This window comes from Bos mutus, chromosome 9 (genome assembly GCF_027580195.1).
Source record: "Bos mutus isolate GX-2022 chromosome 9, NWIPB_WYAK_1.1, whole genome shotgun sequence".
NCBI lineage: Eukaryota > Metazoa > Chordata > Mammalia > Artiodactyla > Bovidae > Bos > Bos mutus.
In genome coordinates, this window is record NC_091625.1 from 95,628,723 (window position 1) to 95,642,384 (window position 13,662).

Below are 13,662 nucleotides of genomic sequence, written 5' to 3' on the forward strand. Positions count from 1 at the left end.
GCTGAGTCTGTAGAAGACCCCAGGATGCTCAGAAACACGGTCAAGAACTTGTGCTTGGAGCCAGTCCCTGCAACTCTTATTCCACAACCAGAAAGTCCTGTATGGTGTTTTCCTTGGAAAACAAAACCGACATCTCTCACTTTCTGTTCCCTTTTGCCAAACATGCAGGTTTCTTTGGAGTGTGTTTCATCTGACCCAACCTCCGTTAATCCTGTTCAAAGTTTCAGATCAAACTGAGCAGACATCCCCTGTTCACCATGAAGAAGCAATAGCAAGCGAGAGGAGGGTGGAGAGGAGGCATGAATGCCTAGGATCCCAGGATGGAGTGAAGGACAGAGGTCCAGAGGGTGCCCATTGCCAGGGGTCCATGGCTGGAAAGCAGAGACCATAATAAGCAAATGGAACCCCCCAGTGGACGCCCTTCCCAAACCTCAGCTAATCACCAGTTTCAACTCGTGCTTTTGGTTGTTCGTGTTCTCACTATTATAAAAGATGAGTGAGGAAAGCTTCCATCCTTGACTCCTGTTAATTCTACCCTCTGCAGTCACAGTTTTTCCATCTAAGAATAGACACGAACATCCCAGCGCCCTCTTCTGAGAGTGCATATAGATGTCTGTGTTCAGCTAGCGAACAGTCATATAGTGTGATTTTTCTCATGTCGTTACATAGAATTATGAAAACTTTGGCACTAAGGAAGCTCAGTGTTTGGTGAAAGTCCAAGAGAAAAAAAGATAGCAAAATGTAAAAGTTCCATTTTCCCTTTTCTCTCCCACTTTATGAGGTTGCTTGTTTTTCCTTCTATTCATCATTCTTTAGTGACTGTTTATTTAATCACCATGTCTCCCAGTGGTGAAGCCAGGAGACCTCAGGCTCCATAATGAGGGTGGGAATTGACATATAATTTCCAGATACCCATACTGCACCAAAAGAGCCACTGGGATGCCTAATATCCCCATAAGTCACATATCTGAGGGCCCAAATCCTTATTTCCTGGATCGGTAAAGTGAATTTGCTCAAGAAATTCTTTCCAACACCATAGCGAAGTCCCTCCTCCAGTTCAGCCAAACAGTAGGCTCACAAGGCAAAGGACTGAACCTCAGGGGCTGGAGGGAACTGAAGGAAAGAAGTTGAAAATTGGCAGAAGTCAAACATTCTCATTGGCCCTGGGTTCTCAGGCCCACAGACATTAAGTCACAAGTTCATGGTCAAAGGGCAGAGCAGAGGAAATGAAAGTCAAGAAGCCAAAGTGTTATCACTTTATTCTATTCCATTAAGCTTAAAGCGATATGCTTTATTTCCTGATTTTGCTAAACAAACTGCTTTTAGAGCTCACGTTGTATTTGCTTTCTTTATTTCCAATTTCCCATGGATATTTCAATTCTCTGGATTAATTTGATGGTGCCAGACCAACACTATGAAACCAAATAGGCATGTATAGTGATTGGCTCCCAGAAAAGTGAAACAGTAGTTCCCATCTTCATCAATATTAGCATATAATATTATTTTTAAAATATGAAAGGTAGAGAAGGAGAAAAGTTTGCCTGAGAGCAGTAGTTCCAGAGAGAAATTCAGGGATGAGAGATATCTGGGTAGAGGATCAAGTTCTAGGCCCTTTTGTTTGCCCTGAATCCCCCTCTTCCCGAATGGCTCTGTGGTAAAGAGTCTGCCTGCAAAGCAGGAGACGGAAGAGACACAGGTTTGATGCCTGCGTTGGGAAGATCCTGTGGAGGAGGAAATGGCAACCCCACTCCAGTATTCTTGCCTGGAAAATCCCATGGACAGTGGAGACAGGTGGGCTACAGTCCATGGGGTTGCAAAGAGTCAGGCATGACTGAGGACACAGACACACACACGCGCACACACGCACGCAGACCTGTCCCAGGGGCAAGCAGCCAACCACTCGTGCAGTGGGGTTGGTCCTTTATCTGTTCAGGCAGGGCCAGTGCATTTTGTCCCGAGTAGCATCTTCTCTAAGGAACAGTGTTTCCGTGCAAAAAACAAAACAAAACAAAACAAATAAACAAGGACTGTTTATCCTTTCAAAATATGGACAAAAAGAAAGAGGGAGGAGTTGAAGGCTTTGCAAGTGAGAGCCAGGTTTCTGCATTTTATGTTAAGAGTTTTTAAAAGATACTACAATCTCAGTATTGTGTATTATCAAGCAGGTGACAATCAGTATTATTTCCATTCTCATAGTATATAAGGACAGCCCCAACCTGTGCACCTCTGATCCCAGTGGAGCTATGGAGTTGTTACCTTCAGGCAGAAAATCATCATGTCTATGGACTAAATGATGAATAAATAAAGTGATATATATATATGTGTGTGTGTGTGTGTTTGTGTGTATGTTTGTGTATATATAATATATATATATACCACTTTTAATGTTTTTCCATGCTTTATAAATAATAAAATGCAAGTTTGTAGAAACATCACTGAATTCATATCAGATTTTATAGTTATATTTGTTTCAAAGATTTGACATTACAAAAAAAAAAAAAAATACAACTGCCATAAAACTGATTAACTGGAAATGTCAGATTTCTTTCTTTGCTTTTAATCAACTTGATTGCAATTCTGAGTTCCCATCCCTCTGGATCGGCAGGAAATTCAAGCCGTTCTTCTCCAGGCTCCCCTCATCCACAAGCAGTGCTAATGTTATATCTTAAATTCTTATGCATTCTCCCCAGTGATTTTGTTAAGTATGGAAATCTTCAGTGAGTTTTGGTACCATCAGGTGCTGGGGACCAAGTCCCACTGGGAACAAGTGTCTGAGGGCTGACACCTGTCAGGACCAGGACCCTAGAACCCCTTCTATGCTGGGCCTCAAACAAGAAGGAGGTAGAATATACAGAGGAACAAACTTCATATTTCTATCAATTATTCTACAATCATCTTGTATCAGGGTCTAACTAGAAAACAGAACCCACACAATAATTTTAACAGAAAAACTTTAATATAAAGCATTATTAACTATAACAGGAGATTAAAGGGATAAATAGAACTCTAAACTATGAAGGGATAAAGAGAACTTCATCCATGGGATGAAGAAGGGCCTTCCACAGGGGTGCTGGTAGACCGCACTGTGGGCAAGGAACTGCAGCTGGATTGGCAAGCAGGGAACACCCCACCAGGATGCAGGAACCTGAAAGCTGAGAGGCCAACCACTGGGGTGTCTGTTAGACCCACCAGCAGGGATGCCTCTGAAATGCAATGTCTAGCAAGGTGAGCATCACTAGACGTTCCTCCCCTTGTGTCTTCTTCCTGCCACAGTATGATTTAAAAAAAAAAAAAAAAGAATCACACCAAAAAAGAAAAAAATCATACAAGTACAAGGAAGTGCTATTCATCCTGCTTTACTGTCAGCCTAGCACTCTACCAACAGAGCATTAACCACGTGCCAGCTGCTAAGCAGAGATGCTCACAGGGCCCAGCTCCACAATCACAGGGCAAGCAATAAAGGGTGGGTCTAGTGCCAGGCAGAAATAAAGAGACAATGGGCACATGTATAAAGAATCCTGGAAAGGTCTGTGTTCAACAAGACCTCCTGTCCACAGCAACTGGGAACTCATGATCAACATTAAATGATAGTAAGCTGCCTGCCCTTCTGTTATCGGTTTGAGAGGCCAGGATTCCATCTTGGGTGGGTGTCATTCTATGGACCACAGTTCCCCCATCTTCCAGAAGGACCTAGTGCAGAGACTCCTCTTTACTTTCCCAGGACCCAGTCCACCCTCCCTCCAGAATCTAGCCTTGTCACCTAATGCCCAAGAACCCAATACATGTAACAAATCCTCAATGGGACGATTAAACTTCCTACAAAGTCTATTTGAGGTTTGAAAGGCAAAGAATGTAAAAATTCATATGCCATACCACTTAATCAAATTTTCAGTGAAATTTTTATTAAACCTCTTTTTTGATAAAGTTGTGTATATAAACATAGCTTCCAAAAGTATTTCACATGCTGGAGTATATGCTTCTCTGACAAGAAATAAAATTTAATTTTGTTGAACCGCTGCAGCTGTCCACAAAGAACACATTTCATGATTACATACTATTACCTACCTACCCATATGTATCAGATTAGTTCTGATGAAAGTAAAATAAATTTTGGCACATTTGATTATTTGAAAAAAAAAGTCTTCAGTGAGTTACAAAATGCTTATGAATTTTACTGAGAGAAATAAATATTATAAATAACAAGAACAAATCATTATTTGCAAACAACATAATCCTATACTATGAGGAGTAAAATTTCAGATTAAAAAATTAGGATTAGGGGTCTTCTCTGGTGGTCCAGTGGCTAAGACTATGCCCCCAGTGCTGGGGGAAGGGAAGCGGGTTTGATCCCTGGTCTGGGAACTAGATCCCACCTGCTACACTAAAAGGTCCTGAATGCTGCAACAAAGACCTGGTGCTGCCAAATAAAGAAATAAAAATAAATATTCAAATTAAAAAAAAGTTAGGATTAATGAAGTTTCCAGTGAAGTGATCAGAAGTGAGAAAACACTTAAATAATTTTCCCATGCATCAGCAAAAATGTATATAATGCAAGGGAAAAAGACATTCCACTAGGAAAATATCAACAATGGCATTTTAGAATAAAGAATTTCTATACCTTTCTGAAGAATAACTAGTGTCTAAGAACATAATCAAAGATCTTTTTGTAAGCTGACAGCACTCAGATCAGTGTCTGACCCATAGCTGACTCAAAAATATTTACTGATTTGACCAGAGTTGAAACCCTAAGACATTTTGGTAAGCTGATTGGTTTACCCAATCTTATTTGGAGATACACACAGTTACATGTCAAGTCTGCTGAGCTTTATCCAAAGAGCTCTATGCTTATTGATTTTGGTATCTAATGGCTCTGCTTGGTTCAAGAGAACCATCCAGGGGATGGATTGGAACAGCACATCTGTGTGATAGAGTGCTGTATCCAGCAGATGTGCCCCCAAAGCCCAGTCAGGCTGGAGCAATTGCCTGGCAGAGTGGTATGAGTTGGTGAGGAGGAGGGAAGGCCAAGCTGCAAAGAGAACCAAGCTTGGTGAATATTACAGGAAGCTGGTGGAAAGCCCATCTAATCAATGCCTACACACACTCACGTGCTGCAGAGTGAGGGGCAGGGGCTGACCATCCTCTGGACTAAATGTGTCTAGGACTTCCCTGGCGGTCCAGTGGTTAAGACTATGCCTGCTAATGGAGGGGATGTGAGTTCAACCCCTGATCCAGGAAGATCCCACGTGCCGAGGGGCAATTACACCCGTGAGCCACAGCTACTGAGCCTGAGCTCTGGAGCCCGTGACCCGCAATGACTAAAGCCCTGCACACCCTACGGCTGGTGCCCTGCAGCAAGGGAAGCCACCACAATGAGAAGCCGGAGCACCGCAACCAAGAGCAGCCCCCGCTCGCCACTAGAGAAAGCAACGAAGACCCAGCACAGCCAAAACTAAAAATCAAGAAATATTTCTTTAAAATGCATCTAGTCATAGAGTGTGAAGGTGCTAGTCACTCAGTCGTGTTCAACTCTGTGCGACCCCCTGGATGTAGCCCTCCAGGCTCTTCTGTCCATGGGATTCTCCAGGCAAGAATACTGGAGTTGCCATTCCCTTCTCCAGGGGATCTTCCCAACCCACGGATCAAACCTGCATCTCCTGTGTCTCCTGCATTGGAAGGTGGATTCTTTGCTGCCTGAGCCACCAGAGAAGTCCAGACACAGGCAATAGTTAGAACATGGGTGAAACTCTAGATTCCTCAGAGCTTCCCCATCTATGAGGAGAGATCGAGGTCACATCAGTTATAAGAACTGCTGCCCTGGTTGTGGCCTGCCTTGGTCAGTCTGAGACTCCTGGTCCTCCAGCCCTTCCCCATGCCTGCTATTTACTCTGCCTCACTCCCCAGCCCTGATATTTCCTCCACCCCCTCCATCTCTGCCACGTGCTGTGGGACCCTGCCCAGAGCAGTGGGGCTCTCCTGGTGTCCCAGCAAAAGGAAACAGAATGCCTCACCACCCACTTGAGCTGCATATGGCTGAAAATACTAGACAGATTCCAGGGTTCTTCAAGCCTTGAAGGTGAAGTCACTCAGTCGTGTCCGATTCTTTGTGACCCCATGGACTGTAGCCTACCAGGCTCCTCCGCCCATGGAATTTTCCAGGCAAGAATACTGGAGTGGGTTGCCATTTCCTTCTCCAGGAGATCTTCCCAACCCAGGGATTGAGCCCAGATCTCCCACATTGTAGGCAGACACTTTACCATGTGAGCCACCAGGGAAGTCGGTCTCCATGCCTTACAGAGATTGTTAATAAGAAAGCTTCCAGGACCAGATCAGGTAACCAGGGAGACGAATCCCAGCATCCATGGTGAAACCCGGAAGCACCTTTCCCCTCCGGTGATGGAGATGTTCCCACCCTGCCTGGCCCCTCTGCAGACTCGCGCAAACACCTCAGCCTCTCGTCAGTGTACCAACAAACCCAAACTCCACCATGGTCTCCACCCAAATTCTATCTCAGGAGGCTCCTCATGGGTGGGGGTTCCAAGAAGAAGCTGAAAGGATTGGCCTTGCTTCCCCCATCCCACCCCACAGTCAGCAGCAGCAGCCCTTTCCCATATTCTTTGATAAGTAAAAGAAATAACATCTCGATCTTGTATACAGTACTACGCAGCTGGAAGGCATGTCCCAGCCTTACACCCTTTTATTAGCTTATGGCTATCTTCATCCTACATGAAATCCTGGCATCTCTGCCTCCAAGGATTCCCACCACCAGACAAGCTCCAGTGGGGCTTGTCCAATTCTAGTGGTAGATTTGGGGGAATACCTCAAAGCTATGGTTTTTCCAGTTCAATTCAGAGTTCAGTCATGTCTGACTCTCTGTGACTCCATGGACTGCAGCACACCAGGTTTCCCTGTCCATCACCAACCCCTGGAGTTTGCTCAAACTCTTGTCCATCAAGTCAGTGATGCCATCCAACCATCTCATCCCTGTCATCCCCTTCTCCTCCCACCTTCAACCTTTCCCAGCATCAGGGTATTTTCCAATGAGTCAGTTCTTCACATCAGGTGGCCAAAGTATCGGAGTTTCTGTTTCAGCATCAGTTGAGTTGGACCATAAAGAAAGCTGAGTGACAAGCAATTGATTCTTTTGAACTGTGGTGCTGAAGAAGATTCTTGAGAGTCCCTTGGACAGCCAGGAGATCAAACCAGTCCATCCTAAAGGAAATCAGTCCTGAATATTCATTGGAAGGATGGATGCTGAAGCTGAAGCTCCAATTTGGCCATCTGATGTGAAGAGCCGACTCTGATGGAAAAGACCCTGATGCTGGGAAAGATTGAAGGCAGGAGGAGAAGGGGGTAAAAGAGGATGTGATGGTTGGATGGCATCACTGATTCAATGGACATGAGTTTGAGCAAACTCCAGGAGATGGTGATGGACAGGGAAGCCTGGCGTGCTGCAGTCCATGATGTCACAAAAGAGTCAGACACGACTGAATGACTGAACAGCAACAATTCAGTTCCTCAGAGTCACACCAGCACCCTCAGCTCCTGCAGCCTGATCCCCACCATCCACAGCAGATCCTTCCTGAACAGCAGGGAGGCGGGAAGGCGGTGGCCTCCCAAGTGCTCTTCTTCACGCTGTTTCCAAGGTGAACTTTCTAATAAGAAGAATTTTATGTAATAAAGAGCTGGAGAACAATGGATATTTACAGAAAAAGAATTTTGAAAGAGTTGCTTGTATCTGAATTTCCATTTGGCATTTAGAGCAAGACCCATTAGGAAAATGGGTTGTCTGACTTTTATCCAAAAGGAGGATATGAATTATTTGGAGAGGTTTTTGGTTAGATTTGCGGGGGTTGGGTTGGTTGTACATTTGAGGGGGAGTGAGTTAGCTGGCTCAGGGCATTGGCATTTTAAATGATGGAGACTAATTCAGCTTTGACAGCAAATTCACCCATAGGTGCTGACTTGAAGGAAAAAAAAAAAAAAAACAAGCAAACAAACACAATGACTCAGGACTTAAGAGTCTAGAAGAGAATATAAAAATATCCAGGCATATCTCTGTCTCCTGGCACAGACATTAAGGGATTATTTTCCCTTGAAGTATTCTAAAACACAAAAAGGAAAGGAAGAGAAGGAGGGAGGAAAAAGGAAAGGAAGGAGGAGAAAAGAAGGAAATAAGGGAAAAAATGATTTGTGGGATTTCTTTTTGGACAGGGGTGTGGGGACGTCTTCAAAAAACATTAGTGAAATATATGTAGGTTCCAAAAGCATAGACAGATGTTGGAGGAGGATTAAGAACTTAGTTATTTGCTGTTTTGAAACTTTAGTTGTGTTTAGAATAAACATAGAAAGAAAGAAGGAAGGAATTGGATCTAAATTTGGAATAGCTAACTGGGTGGTATGGTCGGAGCGATCCCATGGACTGCAGCACGCCAGGCCTCCCTGTTCACCACCAGCTCCCGGAGCTTGCTCAAACTCATGTCCATTGAGTCAGTGATACCATCCAACCATCTCATCCACTGGCATCCCCTTCTCCTCCTGCCTTCAGTCTTTCCCAGCATCAGGGTCTTTTCCCTGATGTTCTTCACATCAGGTGACCAAAGTATTAGAGTTTCAGCTTCAGCATCAGTCCTAACAATGAACATTCAGGACTGATCTCCTTTAGAGTGGACTGGTTGGATCTCCTTGCAGTCCAAGGGCCTCTCAAGAGTCTTCTCCAACACCACAGTTCAAAAGCATCAATTCTTCGGTGCTCAGCTTTCTTTATAGTCCAACTCTCACATCCATACATGACTACAGGAAAAACCATAGCTTTGACTAGACAGACCCTTGTTGGCAAAGTGATGTCTCTGCTTTTTAATATGCTGTCTAGGTTGGTCATAACCTAGACGTCTGGGTCTTACCTGCATTCAGTGAGGGAGGCTGATGATGACTGAGGAACCAAACATAATGAGTGGACAAACCACATGATCTCCAGGAGTCTACTTCAGTAAGAGCACGGGAAAGACAGCTCTGAGAAAGTGACATTTGATCAGACATTTGACCTGACCCCATGGCGACAGGCACTGGACAGTGTGACAAGCCCCTCTCACAGGTCAAGTTAATTTTGTTTCCAGCTCTACACCAGCTTTTCCTATTTCCTCCTAGTGTCCGTGGATCACAGGTATTAATGGCAGTGGCAGTGCCGCCAAGATGGTTTTCTCAGGAAACAGAATGAATACAGATGAAGAGGAAAACATTTCCATTGCACATTCAGGAAGACCAAGGTGGGGTGGAATTATCACCCCCAAGGAGAGGCTCCTGAGCTTGACTTTCATCACCGACAAGGTCATCATGCTTCTTTGCAGTCCTTGGTTTGAGACAGTAAATGAAGTCTGCACCCAGAGGACAGACAGGCGCTTATGGGACTTAGCAACCACAATCCTTTCCCTGGGCAGCTTTTTGAGCTCATGTCTATGCTAGAACTGGCCTGAGGGGCAGTTGTGTGCACCCATAATATACCCAACATCACAGTCTCCAGTGGCCACCAACCCCCAGCCCACTCATTCTTGTGGTTGGGTTATTCCTGGTGTCCAATATCTATTCGCCCTGCTGGCAGTGTCTTATTCCACTGTTCTGGGCTAATTAGAATAATCAAAGCCTCTCTCTTCTAAACACGAGCCACATATCATTAAATCAGCATCAAGCTGGTCTGGGCGCTTATCATCAGCTTTCCACATTCCTCTTTTTTCCAAACTTTAGGTCGAGATTGCTGCACTCCTTTCAGCAACATGTGATTTTTGGAACTGTGACAAAAAAGGAAGTCTAAATAGGCTTCCTTGGCTGCAGCCCGGGAGAGCCCAGAAGGAAATGGAATAATGAACCGTGTGCTGTTAGTCAGCCTGGGTTTGTTACCAGGTCCAAACATAGCTTTTGCCTTTTATGGTATTTAGATCATATCAATGACTTAAGTTCAATAGCCTAGTCCAGCCCCACTTTCTTTCTGGGAATCTTCTGCCCAAAGGCAGTTTTCTATTAACACAATGGGGCATGTTATTGGGCCATTGTTCACAGATAATTCACCGAATTGTTCCTTATTAACTCTCCTTAGATTGCTTTCAAATGACTTCTATTTGCCAACATAGGTAATATATATTTCATTCCTCTTCTACATATTAAAATATTGTTATTTCCCATATAATTTGGATCCTAAATAGTTTTTTTTCCAAGTATTATTATCACTTAACACTCAAGGAATACCCCATAATAATAGCAAACTCTAAAAGAGCACTTATTATATGTTCTGGGCACTGTTCTAAGAACTTCACATTTATGAACTCATCAAATCCCCTGACAACTCTCTAAGTTAGGTATTATAGTATTTTACAGATGGAGAAACTGAAGCACAGAGAAGTTAAGGAACCTGCCCAGGGTCACATAGCTAGTAGGGCTGGGCCCATAACAGGTCTAATGCACTTGTTCCTTGGCACTTAGACTTAATCACAAGATCTCCCATTCTTCTTGTCCAAGTTTAATGATCATCAAATTCGCTACTTATCTCTTCTCTGAAACAGGAGAAATAGGTCGTGCCCTTCAAAATGGTAAACATAGTCAAAATGTCATCCCCTTCAGATTGACTGCTTAAATGGGGATTGGTTGTACCTCAGCTCTTCCAAGAGAACGGGTAGTTCCCTTACAGAGAAATGACTCAGATGCATTAGCTTTTCCAGGCCACTGGGCTACTATTTAACTCATTAACATTCAGGAGACTTTTGTATCCGAATTTTCTAGCTCGGTGCACCAGACTTTTAAGGCTGTAACTAGCTTCCCTTTCTTTTCTCATCCCTTATTCTTCCCTCCCGTGTCACTGACCTCCTGCAGCCTCCTTCCCACACTTGTGTTCATGCCTTTAGCCCAGAACACCCTCCTCCCTCCCCCAACTTTTCTTTTTTAATTAATTTTTGTTTTTCTCCAATTTAGACATGTATATAACTTTAAAATAAAAAATAGTTCTAAAAGCTTACAATAAAGGAAACCAGCAGCTCCCTACCCCATCTTTCCCCATCCCCAAGTCTTAGGGACTTTCAACTCTTTTAACTGTGTCTTCTCCATATCTCTAAATAGCATGTGTGTCAAAGGGATTAGGATTATATTCCTTTTCACTTAAATCAAAAACCTTTCTACTTTGACTTAAATAAATAAGGCATTTAATTCACACAAAAAGAAGCTCAAGGATTTCCCCAATGGTCCAGTGGCTAAGACTCCACACTCCCAATGCAGGGGGCTCAAGTTTGATCCCTGGTCAAGGAATTAGATCCCACATGCCACAACTAAAGATCCCACATGCTGCAAGGAAGATCAAAGATCCTAGGTGCTGCAACTAAGACCAAAGCAGCCAAATAAATTAATTAAATAAATATATTTTTAAAAATTAAATAAGCTCAGGCATAGACATTCCAAGGCAAGAATAATTTCAACAGGTTCTTCAGAAACCAGGCTCCTTCCACCTTTCTGTTTCAGCATCCTTGCTGGTGACATTCATCTGCATGGTCAAAAGATGGCTGCTGTGCCTCCAACCATTGTGTCTACATTCCAGGAAAAAAGAATGGGAAGGACAAAGATCTCTCTCCCAGTAAGGCTTCAAGGACTTCTGCCTATGGCTTCTTCAGTGTTTTCAAAGTTATTGCTTATAAAGGTTTGGGCGAGGGGGGAGTTTTCTGCTCTTCTTATAGTATCTGTATTCCCTCAAGTTCTTTTTCTGTTCATGTCTTTGTCATTTGTTTGTTACCGATCTGTCTTTAACATTGGAAACTTTCCCGTGCATCTTGCAATCTTTGCCTGCTCTTCCTAGTTAAGAGTAAATCTCAAATGAAGTGGTTGAAATAGCTCTATGTGGGCAGGATCCGTGAGACAGGGGACCCCAACGCAGGCAAGCTGGTGTGTAGTCATCATCTGACACACGTGATTGTCAGTATCTGAAGGTCTTTTCTCTTGAGCTGCTTAGTTTCCCCAGAGAGAACTCCTCCAATATGCTGTTTAGGGTGCATAAGCTTGGTTGCCAGCATTAGAAACATGGGTAGAGAAGGTTCTAGGGCACCTCGCTGCGCAGCATGTAGCCCCCAGCCTTAACTGTGCCTGGCGTCCCTGAGTCCAGAGCATGTGTGATGAAACATCTGGTGGACTGTGGCCACCATACTGCTCAGCTGTCAGACGACCAGCAGCCTGAGCACAAGACGGTAACCAGCCTGGGCGTCACGGCTGATCGGGTGAAACGAGGGGAGAGAGTTTCCATGCTCACCAGCAGAACTAAACAGCCTTCCCACAAGAAAATAAACAATCCAACTTTTTCCATTTGTAGGAAAGAGCAAAGATGGCTTTGTCAGTCCGCGGTATCGAGTATGCCGGTGAAAATTACCTCACTGACCCACCCTTGTTACAGCTGAAAGTTGGAGAGGTGCCCCTGTCAGGGAGCAGGCCAGGGCCGGTGTACCCACACCCGTACCCGCACCCCAGCCCCTGGTGTGGCTTGATGTGGGTGTTGGGGGGAACAGAGCCCTCGATCCTGGCCTCACCCATGCCCACCACGGTCCCTGGAGCCCACCAGCTCAGGCTGAGCATGGTTTCAAGGAGAGAGATATCAACACATGGTCATCTTGTGATTACAACACCAGGTTCCAAATGCAAATCCTTGGGCACCCACCACTGTCAAACAGATTGTCCCTAAGTATTCGTTTAACACATTCATTGAGGCCCACACTGAGTGATTTTCTATCATTGTAAGTGTACACGTGAACAGGCTCATGACGAGCTCATTTCCATAGGCCAACACAGAGTCAGTGTTTTGGGGCGGTGGGGGGTGGGGAACTTGGCAAGCTTCTCACTTTTCTGTAGTTCTTTTTTTCTTTAAGTTTTTGGGGGGGACTTTCAGAATTACATGATTGCAGAGGCAAATAAAAGGGGTCTTGATTTAGGAAAGCTTAACCAATTCTCAGGGCTTCCCAGGTGGCGCTAGTGGTAAAGAATCTGTCTGCCAAGGCAGGAGATGCAGAAGACTCGGGTTTGGTCCCTGGGTCAGGAAGATTCCTGGAGTAAATGGCAACCCACTCTAGTATTCTTGCCTGGAAATTTCCATGGACAGAGAAGCTTGGTGGGCTACAGTCCAGGGGCGGCAGTTTCCACTGGCCTTGTCTTCCAGCTGATAACCTCGAGGGCACCCCCAGATCACGAAAATACAGGGACAGTTGGCATCATGGTGGCGTTGCTTCCATCCCACCTCACCCCCTCATCCCAGGGCACCCCCACCTGGGGAAGCAGGGCCCACATGTGTCCAGTGATGAAAGGACTTACTTCCATCACAGGTCCTGACTCACAGGTGACTTCCATTGCTGATTTCACCCAGCGATGGTGCAGGGCCCTCTGTGAATCAGATTCTTGCCTGGCTGACCTACTCATAAATCAACCCGTTTTATATATTTTCGGGTTTTTTTTTTTTTTGGCCACACCATGTGGCCTGCAGGATCGTAGTTCCCCAACCAGAGATTGAACCTGCACCCCCAGAATTGGAAGCATGGAGTTCTAACCACTGGACCGCCAGGGAAATCCCTCAACTCTTATTTTAGTCTGAACCTTCCAACCTCACCAGCTCAGGGTCAACCTCACCAAGCAGGACGGCTGGAACGAGGACTT